The sequence below is a fragment of the Petaurus breviceps genome, unplaced genomic scaffold (assembly GCF_028583685.1).
Source record: "Petaurus breviceps papuanus isolate PSGF00001 unplaced genomic scaffold, PetGlider_PUasm1.0 90825, whole genome shotgun sequence".
NCBI classification, from domain to species: domain Eukaryota; kingdom Metazoa; phylum Chordata; class Mammalia; order Diprotodontia; family Petauridae; genus Petaurus; species Petaurus breviceps.
Window position 1 is genome coordinate 16448588 of NW_027187353.1, and position 13254 is coordinate 16461841.

The 13254-nt window shown below is 40.3% G+C and overlaps 1 non-coding gene across 1 annotated transcript; it reads right to left on the bottom strand.

The window, feature by feature from the left end:
- Positions 1-12051: 12051 nt before the first annotated feature.
- Positions 12052-12124, bottom strand: TRNAK-CUU (transfer RNA lysine (anticodon CUU)). The gene has a single exon. It is a non-coding gene; the product is annotated as a tRNA-Lys (tRNA).
- Positions 12125-13254: the final 1130 nt, after the last annotated feature.

The window sequence follows — 13254 nt, forward strand, 5'->3', positions numbered from 1 at the left end:
AGAGAAGTATCTCCCATTGAGGGGATATAAGGGGGTACACGTACACAAACTATGCCTGTCTCCATTGACCCCTTCTTTGTTTACAATAATTTTGGAAGAGGCTGCCATTTTATAACTAAAGACCCCCCCCAAGCTACATCTCCCCTGAGATACTGATTTCAAGAGTAGAGAATGACTACGGCAAAGAAAAGGGCAGGAGAAGATGAGGGGACAGAAATTAGTCTGGTTTGTCTGGGATTTGGAGCAACTGAAAGACAGTCAAGTGAGAGGAGTTTAGAAAGTAAAGGCAGCATAATCACACTCATTACACCAAAATCTGAAGTGTATATTGCATAGGAAAGGAGGAGCCAAACAAAGTTTTTAAATAGTAGAATGCCAGAAGGAAATGAGCATTTATTAAACACCTTCTGTGTGCCAGGCATTTCATTAAGAACATTTTACAAATATCTCATTTGATCCTCACAACAATCCTGGGAGGTCAGTACAGTCATTATCCCCATTTTACAGTAGAGAAAACTAAGGTCATTCAATGTGAAGGGACTTGTCCTGAGTCAGACACCTGACAAGGATCTTAAGCTGAATTTGAACTCAGCTCTTTGTGATTCTATGCCCAGTGCTCTATCTACTATGCTACCGACTGCCTGAAATAATCAGATTGATTCTTTGTGTTTTTTCAAAAATTGATCCTACTTACAATTAGTTGATTTTGTCCTGTAACATTGTAAGTCATGATTTTTTGTCTTTGAACTTAGTTCAGAAATTCAGCTGTTCCTTAATGAGTTAATCTTAGAAATCCAATTCTCTTGTTAATCACAGTTCTATTTTTTTGTGTCAAGGAATCTGTTACTGATGAATTATGTCTGGTTTGTCATTCAAAGAAGTCTGGTCCACCATCTCTAATCCTGCAGGTGGACTCAAACAATGAGCATTTCATAGGCACTGGAGGGCTTTTCTAGCCCTTCATTCCCAATTTCTAACCAATCATAATTTGTTCTTCACTTCCCTAAAAGCTATAAAAAAGGGTGGCCATTCCCCACCTCAGAGTCTTAGCTTTGGTGAGGAAGCTGAGATCCTAATTATTGGTAAATTCTCACTTTACTAATAATTTGATCTTGCTTGGAACTTTGTACCTCATTTTACCTTATTTTAAGAAGAACTGGCAACCAGGAAGGAATTGGGGGTAGGAGACTAGTCCTTGTAGTACCCTCTTAGCCCTCTTTCCCCACCCTCCCAAGAGCCCTCAGTGACATTTTTCACCAGGGGGCTTTCTCTGCAGAGGATTGCTCCAAAGACCTGACTCCCCACCCAGTCCCAGCCCTTCCAAGCCAAGGTAAGCCCTCACACTATTGGGGAAGCTGTAGCTTTGTTTGTTTGTCTTGATATCCTACTTCTATTTTAAATATTATTGTTTGGTAATAATTGACAGTAGGAAACTCCTCTAAAGTACAGGCCCCTTGGAGAAATTTTCTTTTCTTCAGGGGGACTCCTGCCTCAGGCCAAGGAGTGGTCAAAAGACACACCTCAATGGTGCCCATTTAGGGAAGTCATAAAGTAAATCCCAGGCCACTGACTGCCCTCAGAAGGAAAGGAAGGTTAAGTCCTGGGCCTCTTACTATAATTGGCATGTCAGAAAAGTGAGACCATTCAAAAGGGATTAAGGAAGCACAATGTCACAAGTAACATTATTGGCAAATGGAACAGCCAGTAGTAATAAAATTGGCAAATGATTGATAAAGTGGTAGTGGATTCTTCCCAGTCAAAAAGGGCTAACTAAAAATAGAAGTCAGAAAGATTAAGTTAAATGATAACAAAAGTCTCCCTAGTCAACACCCAGGGACACCCTTACCCAAATTAGTCTAAGATATATCAGAATCTGGAAAGGTCCCATATTTGGCCTGAGAAGAAATTTTTTATCTGTGCACACTTTTTTTTTAAGGAAACTTTGTCATTGGTGTTTATTGTCATTGTGTGGAGAGAGTTCAGAAGAAAAAACTCTGTTGGCAAATAAATGCTTCTCTGTTTCTCTCTGTGTCTTGTAAAATAACTTTTATTTCTTGGAAAAACAAATGTGAACTTTTCTGAATAGTTCTCTAAGTCTTCAAAAAGGCCTCCTTTTCTATATTTCTAAACTCTGGTCAAGTTTTGGGAGCACAAAAAGAAAAACAGATAAGAAAAAGGAATCATGGGGTGGCTAGGTGGGGCCCCTGAGTCGGGAGAACCAGATATTTAACACCCACAGAAAAAAACTGGCTGCGTAACCTTGGGCAAGTTACTTAACCCCAAATGCTTTATAAAAAAAAGAAAGAAAAGGGAATCATTTCCTCAGACCATATAATGTTATAATATCATAAACTAATTAGAAACTGAATTTGTGGAAAAAGTGTAAGTTTTCTATTGTGAATTTTCAAATTGTGGTTGGAATATTTTTATAAATGCTAAAATATTCTAGTGAGTTTGAGGTTAACATTCTTTAGGATTTGTTTTAAAGAAATTAAGAACATAATTGTGAATAGACCTTTTATCACTCCCTCCGGAGAATGACAGACTTATTGTTTTACAGGTAAGAGAATGAGGTCATTTTGCTGATTAGAAAGAAGCTAGTTGGAAAATAATATCAGTGAATTTTTGAAGCAAAGAGATAAAAAACAAGTTTCCAGTTTAAAATGGTATATTCCATTTTCTGCCCTAGATGGCATGGGAAGGATATGGGTAAACTTAAGAACATCACCATGACTGTTTATGACAGAAAGAACAAAGGAAAGGAAAATCTGAATCAATATCTCTACCCTGGTCCCCAGAAGGGTTATATCACTTCAGCTTAAAGATGGGGAAGTCACTTTGGACTAATTTCAAAGGAAGTTTAGAATTCGAATTTTAAGAACTGTCTTGTGTTTTGCCCATGAAAAAGAGAAGCTTATTTAAGGAAGCAACTTGAAAGTAAGTGAAATGTAATTTGAAAAAAATGCTTTATGTTATTCCTGTGAATAATGTAACAGAACTTAATTGTTTGGGTAAATTAGAAATGAGTCACCAAAAGGTATTTGATAAGAAGGATATGAGAAGGACTATGTGGTTATTCTTCAGTAACTTTTTTTCTAACATGGAATTATTTGAAGATAATTTACTAAGTTTCTGGCCTTGAAGAACCATGGGAAGAGTACATTTTAGTTTTTATATGAAGAATATAAAATTCTCATGGTCCCTAAAGAGAGGAATAATACCGGACTGCCACTTTAAATCTTTGGCAGTAAACTAACTGGGAGTAGGGAGCCCTGTAAAGCACTGGGAGTATTGGGCCTTAGGAACATGAAGATTTTGCTCCTGTGGTTGTAAATCAAGACTTGGTGTGGTAAACATTTGTCCTGAAACTAAATTATAGTGCAGCTTGCTATTAAGGCAAAATGCCAAAAAAAAAGCATGGATCAAGGAAAATATGAGTTAAAAAAATCCAATCTCTGTAAATTTGTTGGCTGTGTGATTGTAGGCAAGTAACTTTGTCTCTGTTTACCTCAGTTTACTAATTTGTAAAGGGGATAAATATAGTGCCCACTTCCCAGGATTTTTATGAAAATCACATGATGGTGAAGTGCTTGACACAAGATTAGGCATATGGTAAACACTATATAAATACTGATTATTATTATTTCATTAATTGAATGTAATTGCTCCATACTGGATTACTCTGTATTGGGTTTTAGACTTGATTAGTATATGTGATAAGTGAATGTGATAAATGATTTTCTATGTAAGATAATTTGGGAATTCATTTGACTAAATTGATGTTATCTGATATAATTTGTCATCTAATGAAATTTTGTTTCATTTTTTAAATTCATGGTATTGTGACTGTTATTGTAGTGTTTTTAAATTTTCTAGTATTGTAAATTCTGGGAAACCATTAAATAAGGAACTGTTAGAAGGATGATGAAATTGTTTCACTGGAGAATTTTAACTCCTTTTGATTTGGATACTGTGAAATTATTAATTAGGTCATAATGTTAAATTTTCAAGTATTTAATGGGGTATTTTTTTTTAAGCAATTGGGGTTAAGTAACTTGCTCAAGGTTACATAGCCAGGTGTTTCTGGGTGGGTGCTAAGTGTCTGAGCCCGGATAGGATCCCAGGTCATCCTGACTCTGGGGCTGGTGCTCTTACTTGCTGTGCTACCTGGCGGCCCCTAATGGGGTATATTCTTAAGGGAAAGAATTAGAATTATTTTCTGTGCAGAAAAAAGAAAAGGAAAAAAGAATGTTGATTTTTTTTTTTTGAAGACCTGCTAACATTTTTATTGTTAACTAATTTATTGCAACAACATGAGAATAATAATAATTATATCCAGAAACTTTGCTATTTGGGATGAAATGTCATGGCACTGTAACGTGATATCGTTTTGAGTTTTGAATTCAGGCATAATTTTCAAAACAATAGTAATATACCATTTGAATAAAATGCCACTAGCTGATCAAAGGGAATCCAGTCTGAGAACTATGGCAGGTGGATGTCTGTACTTGGGAAAGGTTGAGGGGATGACCTTGGAGTCAACTAAGGTAGAAGTTTCTTGACTCAGTTTCCCCATTGTGTAATTTCCTGTCCCCTGCAGGAATGTTTCCCACCTGATTAATGCTGAGTCAGACTATGATATAAGGTTGATAAGATCAATCACTGTGTGATTGACTATTCCAAATAGTAAATATGACTCTTAACTGGAATCAGACAGAACTAAGTTCTTTTTCTAACTATGTTGCATCATTCTGTGCTATTAGGCTTAGCCTTTGAGGACCAGTTTTGATGCTGTTGTAAACACATCCCTGCTTGTTCTTTTCATAGAAAAATCTCTCTAACCAGGGCAGGTAAAATTGAGATTTCTTTTTAATAAAGAATCTTTTTGTGGTAATACTCCAGAACTTCTGCACTGCTCTTGTAGAATACAAGGTCCTTGAAATATCTCAGAATGATATGAGAATAAGTGAAGAAGTTTGTGGGACAAAGATATTAATCTCTTTAGTCCTCTGTTACAATTGAAGCTAAATATGCATCTTTTATGTAAGTTCATTTGTGTGACTAATGAACCTAGGGATGAAAGTCACTACTTAACAAGAGTGCTGTTAGCTCTGTTTTCATGTTTTAGGACCAGATCCCTAAAGTGTCTCATCCTCCTAAGCACAGAATTAGCTGGAATGAAAAATATTGAGAAAGCAACAAGACCAAACAATTATATATGTCGGACGCAAATTATTCTAATGGCATATATGGGCCTTGAGCATGTTCTAATAATAAGTTCTAAAAATTGGGTACAGGACATTATATATAAAATTGTATTGTTCACCCTCTATACAAGCCAGGCATTTTTTTAATGCTTAATTTTAAAAGTGTCATAGTTCTGCCTTCTGTGGTGCTTTAAAAATGTTTAGTTTATGATTTCTTTGCAGGGGAATCAGAGGTCCTATTTATTGGCAAATTTATGCTTTACTAATAAATTGATCATTCTTGGAATTTTGTGCCTCGTCTTACCTCATTTTGACAATAACATACCTCAACATTAAGAATTTAGGAAGATTAGGAATACTAATCTTGCATAAAGGATGGATTGAAGAGAAAGGATACCTCACTCCATTGGCCTCTGGGAACTTTTTAATCTGAGACTTGTCCCCTCAACAAAGGAGGAATCAGAGATTAGAAAGACCCAGGTAGAGGAGAACCTGGGATATTATTCCAGGGAAGATGAAGTAGACAATGGAGGGGTCTATGCAGTGTTCAAGAGGCCTAGTACCTCAGGTGTAAGGGCTTGCTGAGGCCTTCTCAGCGCTGTTCATCCATTTGTGGTGTTCCCCTGATTCACCCAACTCTCATCTGTGGCTCTAAGAAGCTCCATGCTCAGTGGCCACACCCTGGTAAAACCTTCTTGGCAGACAGGCTGAGCCAAGTTAAGGAAACTGACAGGTCTCAAACCTGTCTGTGAGTTAGGGGATGTCTACCCCAAGCATGTGAAGACTTCTCCTGGAGGAATGGGTGGATGAGAACAATTTATTCCAGTAGGCACTAATGCAGGTGCTATGGAGAGCCTAGAGCTTGGTCAGTGTCAGAGAGACCAGTGTTACACTGCATCCCAGGACATTGTCGATCATCCTGACTTGTTTTGTCACTGGACTTTGATGACTCAGGAAGAGAGTCAAACTGGCAGCTTTGTATACCTTCCTCACTTATTTCTAATTCACTCAAGTCAGGTCATCACCTCTCACTTCACTGGTCCTCTTAAAAAATGAAGGACAAACAACAATAACAAGCAAGCAGTCATTAAGAGAGGAGTTCATTCATTTGACACGTTTATTAAGAGGATGCCAAGGGGCGGCCAGGTGGCTCAGCGAGTGGGAGCACCGGCTCCAGTGTCGGGATGACCTGGATCGAATCCGGGCTCAGACACTCAGCACTGCACCCAGAAATGACTGGCCGTGTAACCTTGAGCAAGTTACTTAACCCCCATTGCTTTAAAAAAAAATTTTAAAAAGAGGATACCAAATACAAGAATTGAATGAAAAAAGTCTCACAATCTGGAAACCAAGTGCATTGGCTCCTCATTTTTCCCTCTATGAAAGACATCTACCTAATTTTCTGGCCAATGCAGGGATCCTGCTAAGAGCCTCTCAAACAGAGATTCTGCTTGAACACTTCTAGGAATGAGAAGCTTAATATTTCTTAAGGCCCTCAGTTCTGTTCAGAAACCATTCTCATTGTTAGAAAAGTCTTTCATATTCTACCTCTTTTTAACTTTTTCCAATCAGTCAGTGAACAAGCATGTATTAAACATTTACTGTATACAAGATACTCTGCTAAACCCTGAGGATACAAAGCAAGGCAAAAACTTATTCCCTATCCTCAAGGAACTTATATTCTAATGAAAGAAACAACATGTAAATTTCTAAGTACATGCAAGAGGTACATAGCCTAGGTCAGCGGTGGGGAACTGTGGCCTTGAGACCACATATGGCCCCTTAGGTCTTCAAGCGAAGCCCTTTGACTGAATCCAAACTTCACAGAACAAATGCTTTAATTAAGGGGGATTATTAAAAGATTATTATAATCCTATTATAAAAGACCACCCTGGTCTAGGTGCTGTCTTCTTTGGTCATACAGAATATATTGTATCCCTCTCTCTCACTTATGACAGCCTTTCAAATACTTGAAGACATGCCTCCACTAAATCTCATCTTCCCCAGATCAAATATCCCTGGTTCCCAGTCTTCATGTATCATGGCTTCCAGGTCACTCATCATCCTAGTTCTGAATAAAAACCTTGAATAAAAGTGACCATCTGAAGTGGTTAAATCAGTGAATTTGTTTTGCTTGAATTATGTGCACTTATACAAGGGATTTGTTTTTCTTTTTCTTTCTCCTGTGGACAGAGAGGAGAATAGGAAAGGAGAAGAAATGGATTTTTGTTAATCAAAGAGAAAACTAGTTTAATTAAAAGTTAATAGCAAGATGGCCATCTAGCTGGAGGCACAGAAAAGAGAAAATATGCTCCTAAATCAGGGTGCTGGGTTGAGGGACATATGGCCTCAAGGCCATGTAGCCCTCTAGGTCCTCAAGGGTGGCCCTTTGACTGAATCCAAACTTCACAGAACAGATCCTTTTATTAAGGGGATCTGTTATTTGAAGTTTGGATTCAGTGAAAGGATCATACTTGCAGACATGTTGCCTCAAACCTACCTCTGGTAGGGGGTAGAACACATTTTTTTTTCCTGAGCAGAATTAATTTTAACTAAATGAAATCAGGTAGGTTTAAGGGTTCTACTTAAGGGGGGAAACAACTCTAGAGACAAAAATATAGAGTATCATGGGATATAGAACTTAGAGACTATCTAGTCTATTTCATATGTTCAGAAACTGAGACCCAAACATGATTAGCTGAATGTCACAAAGCTTTAAAATAAGTGTAATATAAAAAACCTTAAATCCTTAGGACTAAAGTCCTAGTCTAACACCTATCTAGATTATGGCAATGATCCTGGACTCTGGAAGGCTGTCAGTGAAACATGAGCTCTTGCAGGTTTTTCAAAGATAATAAAGCATGTTCAAATTCCAAGAAGATCATAGTCTGAGGTTTAGAGAACAGGCGGTGGATTTTATTAGTCATGGCAACTCAGAGAAAACACCTATTAGGAACAGTAGCAATGTGTGTGGGTGGAGACAAGAATTCTGATGAAAATCATGGATCCTTGAAGAGCTGAAGCAAATTGCCATCTGCCTCTGGTGTTTAACTAAGAAGTTCTATTTCTACAAGCCTATTTAATTGGCTAGTGTCTCCATCTGCTCTTCTAGCATCTGTCTATGTCTGTTCTGTGTCGCTACACAATTGTAAAATGTTGCTCACACAGGCCAGACTCTCAGAGCTGGAAGGGACTTCAGAGGCCATCCACAAGGAATTATAGGTTAAAAAAAAATCCTCATTATTCTGCTTCTCCAATCATTTCCCCCCTTCACTGAGCACTATTCTCATGATTTCCCCTCTCTACTTGTAATTTAAATCTCTATCTCTTATTTTGTCCTCTCACTCAGGCTTTAACCTTACAAGCCCAACTGCCTATTTGACATTTCCTCTTGGAGACCACCATCCCAAATCTAACACCCCAAAGAGTTTTGGACTGGAGAAATGGAATTGGCTTGAAATCCTACCTCTGTCACTTAGGGCCCTCATATGACCTTGGCCAAGTCATTCAAGCTGCTTGGCACATAGTGGGTACTTAGTAAATACTTATTGACTAACTTCTCCGGGATTTGGTTTTCTATTTAAAAAATGAATGAGTTAGATAAGATAGCCTCTCAGGGACCTCCTGGCTTTAAATCAATGATCCCATGAACTAATCATTTACAGGTCCATATCCATCCACATTTCCTTCCCAATTTTCCTGTCTCTGCCGTGATATCATCATTTTTCCAGGCACCTAAAACTTAAAGCCTCAGTGATCTTTCCTCTCTTCCCTCCTCCCACCTAATCAGCCATTAACAGTACAAGATTGCATAAATAATAATTATTGTTAGAACTGCACAAATCGATAAGACTACTGATCCGTTTCAGGGTGATTATAGTTCTCTTTATGTAATATTTCATGGTTTACAAAGCACCCCTGAACAACCTTGTGAGGAAGGTAGTCAAAATATTATTACCCCATTTTATAGGTGAGAAACTTGTAATTCAGAAAGATGATGAGAGGTCTACATAGGTCCAGGTTCAGTACTGGGTGGAGCTGGGACTCAAACCCAGGCCTCCTTATTTAAGGTCCATTTCCTTTTAATTTATGATCTGGGTATATCCTCCCTCCCAAATATACAACCTAGTGGAGAAACCAGAGCAGACATAGGAAGATGCATTATAAATTGTGGCTATTTGTGGAATAAGGCAAGTTTGGATTCTGCCACAGGTTCCATCTCCTGAGGATCAGTTGTTACTGGCTTTCTTGTTCTTTGTTCGGGACAGGGAGTTCAACTATTGCATACCAAGGTGCTCCTCTATCAGTTTATAGCAGGGAAATGATCTTCCCACAAAAGCAGCATGGCCTAGTACAGAGAAGGCCAACTTTGACGTCAGGAATGACCTAATTTCAAGTGCTATCTCTGACACAACTAAGTGACCCTGGGCCAGTACCAACCTGCCAGTGGCCTAGGCTATAGGCTATAAATTACAAATGACAGGGTCTGTGGAAGGAGTTACCATGCTAGGAATTTCCTCACACCATTGAAATCATTCATTTATAGGTAAACAAGATTAGAGGGGCAAGGGAAATATTGTTATTACTTTATATTATATGTTTTTGCATTTGCACGCTGGTTTGTTTTAATTCCATTTTTAATAGAGCCTGGAACAAATGGGTAAATCAGGCCTTTTAGATGACTCATTCATTCTTTATTTGTTTATTAATAGTCATTTATGAAGTTCCGGCTACATGCAGTGTGGTTAGGAGCTGGTGTGCAGAATTATAGGGAGAAATCAGGTAAGGCCCCTGCTCTCAAAGAGCTTACAATTCAGTAGTTTTTTTCAAAAATGGTGTATTATAAGTGAAGCTAAGATTTTTGTTTATAGGCAGAAACTCCAGAATCAGGTCCTTTCTGCTTTTTGATTTGGGGATTGTGAGGGGAAAAAGACTCCCAAATAAAGCCCTTACACCTCAGGAAATGGCAACTGGCATTTGTGTAGGGACTTAGGGTTTGCAAGATGCTTTGCATAGTCAATCCTAGCAACAATTCTTTGAAGTATCTGCTATTTGAGATGTTGTGGAAGGATGGGAAGAAAGGTTGGCCCTGTGATTTCACTCATATAGGGACATCCTCCTGGAGAAACTCCTTCTACCAAGGCAGATCAGCAACTGTTCTTCAAAGTCTTTGAAAGGTGACTGGGACACCCAAAGTTTTAGGAACTCTCCCAAGAAAAAAAAGCCAGTATGAGTCTTGTATGAATCCAGTTCTTTCTCATTCCATGTCCAGTATTCTATCCCCTCCTAAACCCAAACTCCCCACAAGCCCAGAGAATCAAAAACATTGACAAATTGGCCAGGGCTGTTTGTTTTCCATTAAAGGTGGGTGTTTGTTATTTGTTACTTTCTGGACACGTTTCTTGTCAATTTCTACCTTCCTTTTTGTGAAACGTAATTTAGCTTTTCCTGGGAAAATGTCTGCTCCACACGGAGAATCACTCCTCTTCTATGATAGCGGGATGTTTGACGTTTTTCATTATTTCTAAGGGCTCAGGTCAAGCTGTTGAAATTTGACAGTTTTTGTTAAGAAATTGCAGCACAATCTATCGAGCCCAGGAACCTGAAATGGTTTCCATTGTAAATTAAGTATTGGCTTCGAGAGAAACTCATCAGGAGAAATATCTGAGGACTGCTAGAAAGCACTTACACATATAGGTCAGGGCTCTAGCTTTTGGGGCTGGCGAGATGAGAGCCAAGCCCTGCCTGGGGAAATAGTTTGAAGTGGATTGTTGGGAGAAGACAGATGCCGAGGAAAAAGGGTTTGGTTCTTAGTATGCCTTTGGAACCCCTCTGGGAGGAAGAAGATAAACGTCTGTCTGGCTCTGTAAGAACAAAGTAACCGGAGGAGGAAAAGGAAAACAGAGAGGGTGCGGGGGAGGTTGGTAATTTGGAAGACGAAGTCCACTCTCCATTTTAGCTAAAAGTCTACTGTGTAGACCTAGAGATGCAAGCCAAGCCCTCCCTTAAAGACGAGCAGAAAAGCAAAGGTGGGTGGGTAGTAGGGGTGGGGCTTCTCGGTCCAGGAAGTGGCAGATCCGAGTGTTCTCCTGAGGGTTATCTGCAAGAGTCTGTATTAATCAATCAATCAATAAATATTTATTATTCCCTTGCTGTGTGCCAGACACTGTGCTAATCTAATGGGTGTGACAGCATGCCAACAAATATATAAAAAGCAAAATATATGCAGGATAAACAGGAAATAAAGAGCAGAGAGAAGGTGCTGGGATTAAGAGGGGCTGGGAAAGGCTTCCTGTAGATCGTGGGATGTTAGTTTGGACTCCAAGGCAGGGAGATCACTAGTCCGAAGCGGAGGAAGGAGTGCGTTCCAGGCCTGGAGTCCAGAGATGGAGGGTCTTGTTCATACAACAGCCAAGAGGCCAGTGTCACTGGATGGAATAGTGAGCGGCGAGGAGTCTGGCGTGAGAAGCCTGGGGAAGGCCGGATTATTAATTAGAAACCCTGGTCTGGGCTGAGAGGTGGGTGAGCCTCTGCTCAAGTTCTAAGAACTTTGGCGTACCAGGAACCCAAGAGTTTTCTCCTCTCCGTCAGTTCACTCTTGCCCTTCAAAAAGACTGCGGAAGCTGCCTGCAGGAGGTCCCGCCAGAGCCGGGGTGAAAGTAGTGACGCAGCACGCCAGAGTATTTCTCGCGCCTTTTCCTGGTTCTGCCCTGGATACATTATAACTTTCTGGTTCCGCGAAGAAGGCAGATATGTTGATAAACCTTGAAACTGATGTGGAGTTTTTTTTTTTCTTTTGAGAAACCCGCTAACTAAAAAATGCAGCCTGAGAAAAATTACAAGCCGCCCAACGTGGGGCTCGAACCCACGACCCTGGGATTAAGAGTCCCATGCTCTACCGACTGAGCTAGCCGGGCAGGTCGGAAATTTGGGCTTTTCCCTGTCCCTTCATAGATTAGAAGCAGCACTTCCTTTTAAGGAGCGTGATGAATTGCTGCTTGAGCTGTATGTTTCATTGGCATTTTTTACTTCGGAAAAGTTTTTTCGCTGCTTTACGGAGTTTGAGCTGAACTTCTGATGCTACGATTCTTGGGTGGGTGCTTTCTAAAACCCGCCCCCCTCCCCAACCAACTATTGAGCCGCTAATCCTACGATTTCACAAGAATGTCACCGCCCTCTGGTGGTGAACTCCCCTTCCCCCATTTCAGTCCTGCATCTAGCCGGTTAGTAATGCTGTCTAATAGTTACTTCTTTGCCTTGGTTTGCCGATCTCCAGGAAAAACCCCTGGTTTACAGAACCCAGCCCTGAGATTGTGACTACTGAGGCGGGTAATGAACGTGCGGGAGAATAAGACTCTGTGCCTTTGTGATCCCCTGCCTCTGGGAGCGCGGGGCTTGAGGAGGATGACTCCTTCAGGGAACCTTGGCAGACAGATTAGTAAAGAAGAAACCACCGCCGACGTCGAGTCCCGCCGGCTCATTTTACAGATGAGGAAACTGAGGCACAGAGATTAAGTTTCTGTGATTTTATATTGCTGGACCATGATCTTCATGTATATTTGAATATAGTTACCAGCTTCCATATTTTCTCCCTTATGGAAGGACAGGGTCCACTCCATTTTGTCCTAATATTCCTAGCTCCTAGAAGAGTGCCTGGCATATTTCACTTAATAAATTGCTTATCGATTGATTGCTAGCACGAACAGGATCACAGAGTTACAAGAGACATCAGAGGGCAATCTAGCCCAAACCCCTAATGTTCCAGATGAAATAACTAAGTAACTCGCACGAGGCCACAGCGGTAACGTCACAAAGAGTATCTAAACCCTAGTCCCGTGACTCGAGATCCCCTCGCCCTTTCCATGTCCCAGACCCCTATTTCCCCCATCCCTACCTCGTACTTGCAATCCAGTGGCCAACCTCTAGTCTGTAGCTCACACAGGATTCTCCATCTCCCGACTCGATGCCTTTGCATTAGCTGTGCCCTGGCGCCTAGAGTGCACCCCCCCCCCCCCCCCCCCCCCCCCCCCCCCCCCCGCCCCCCCCC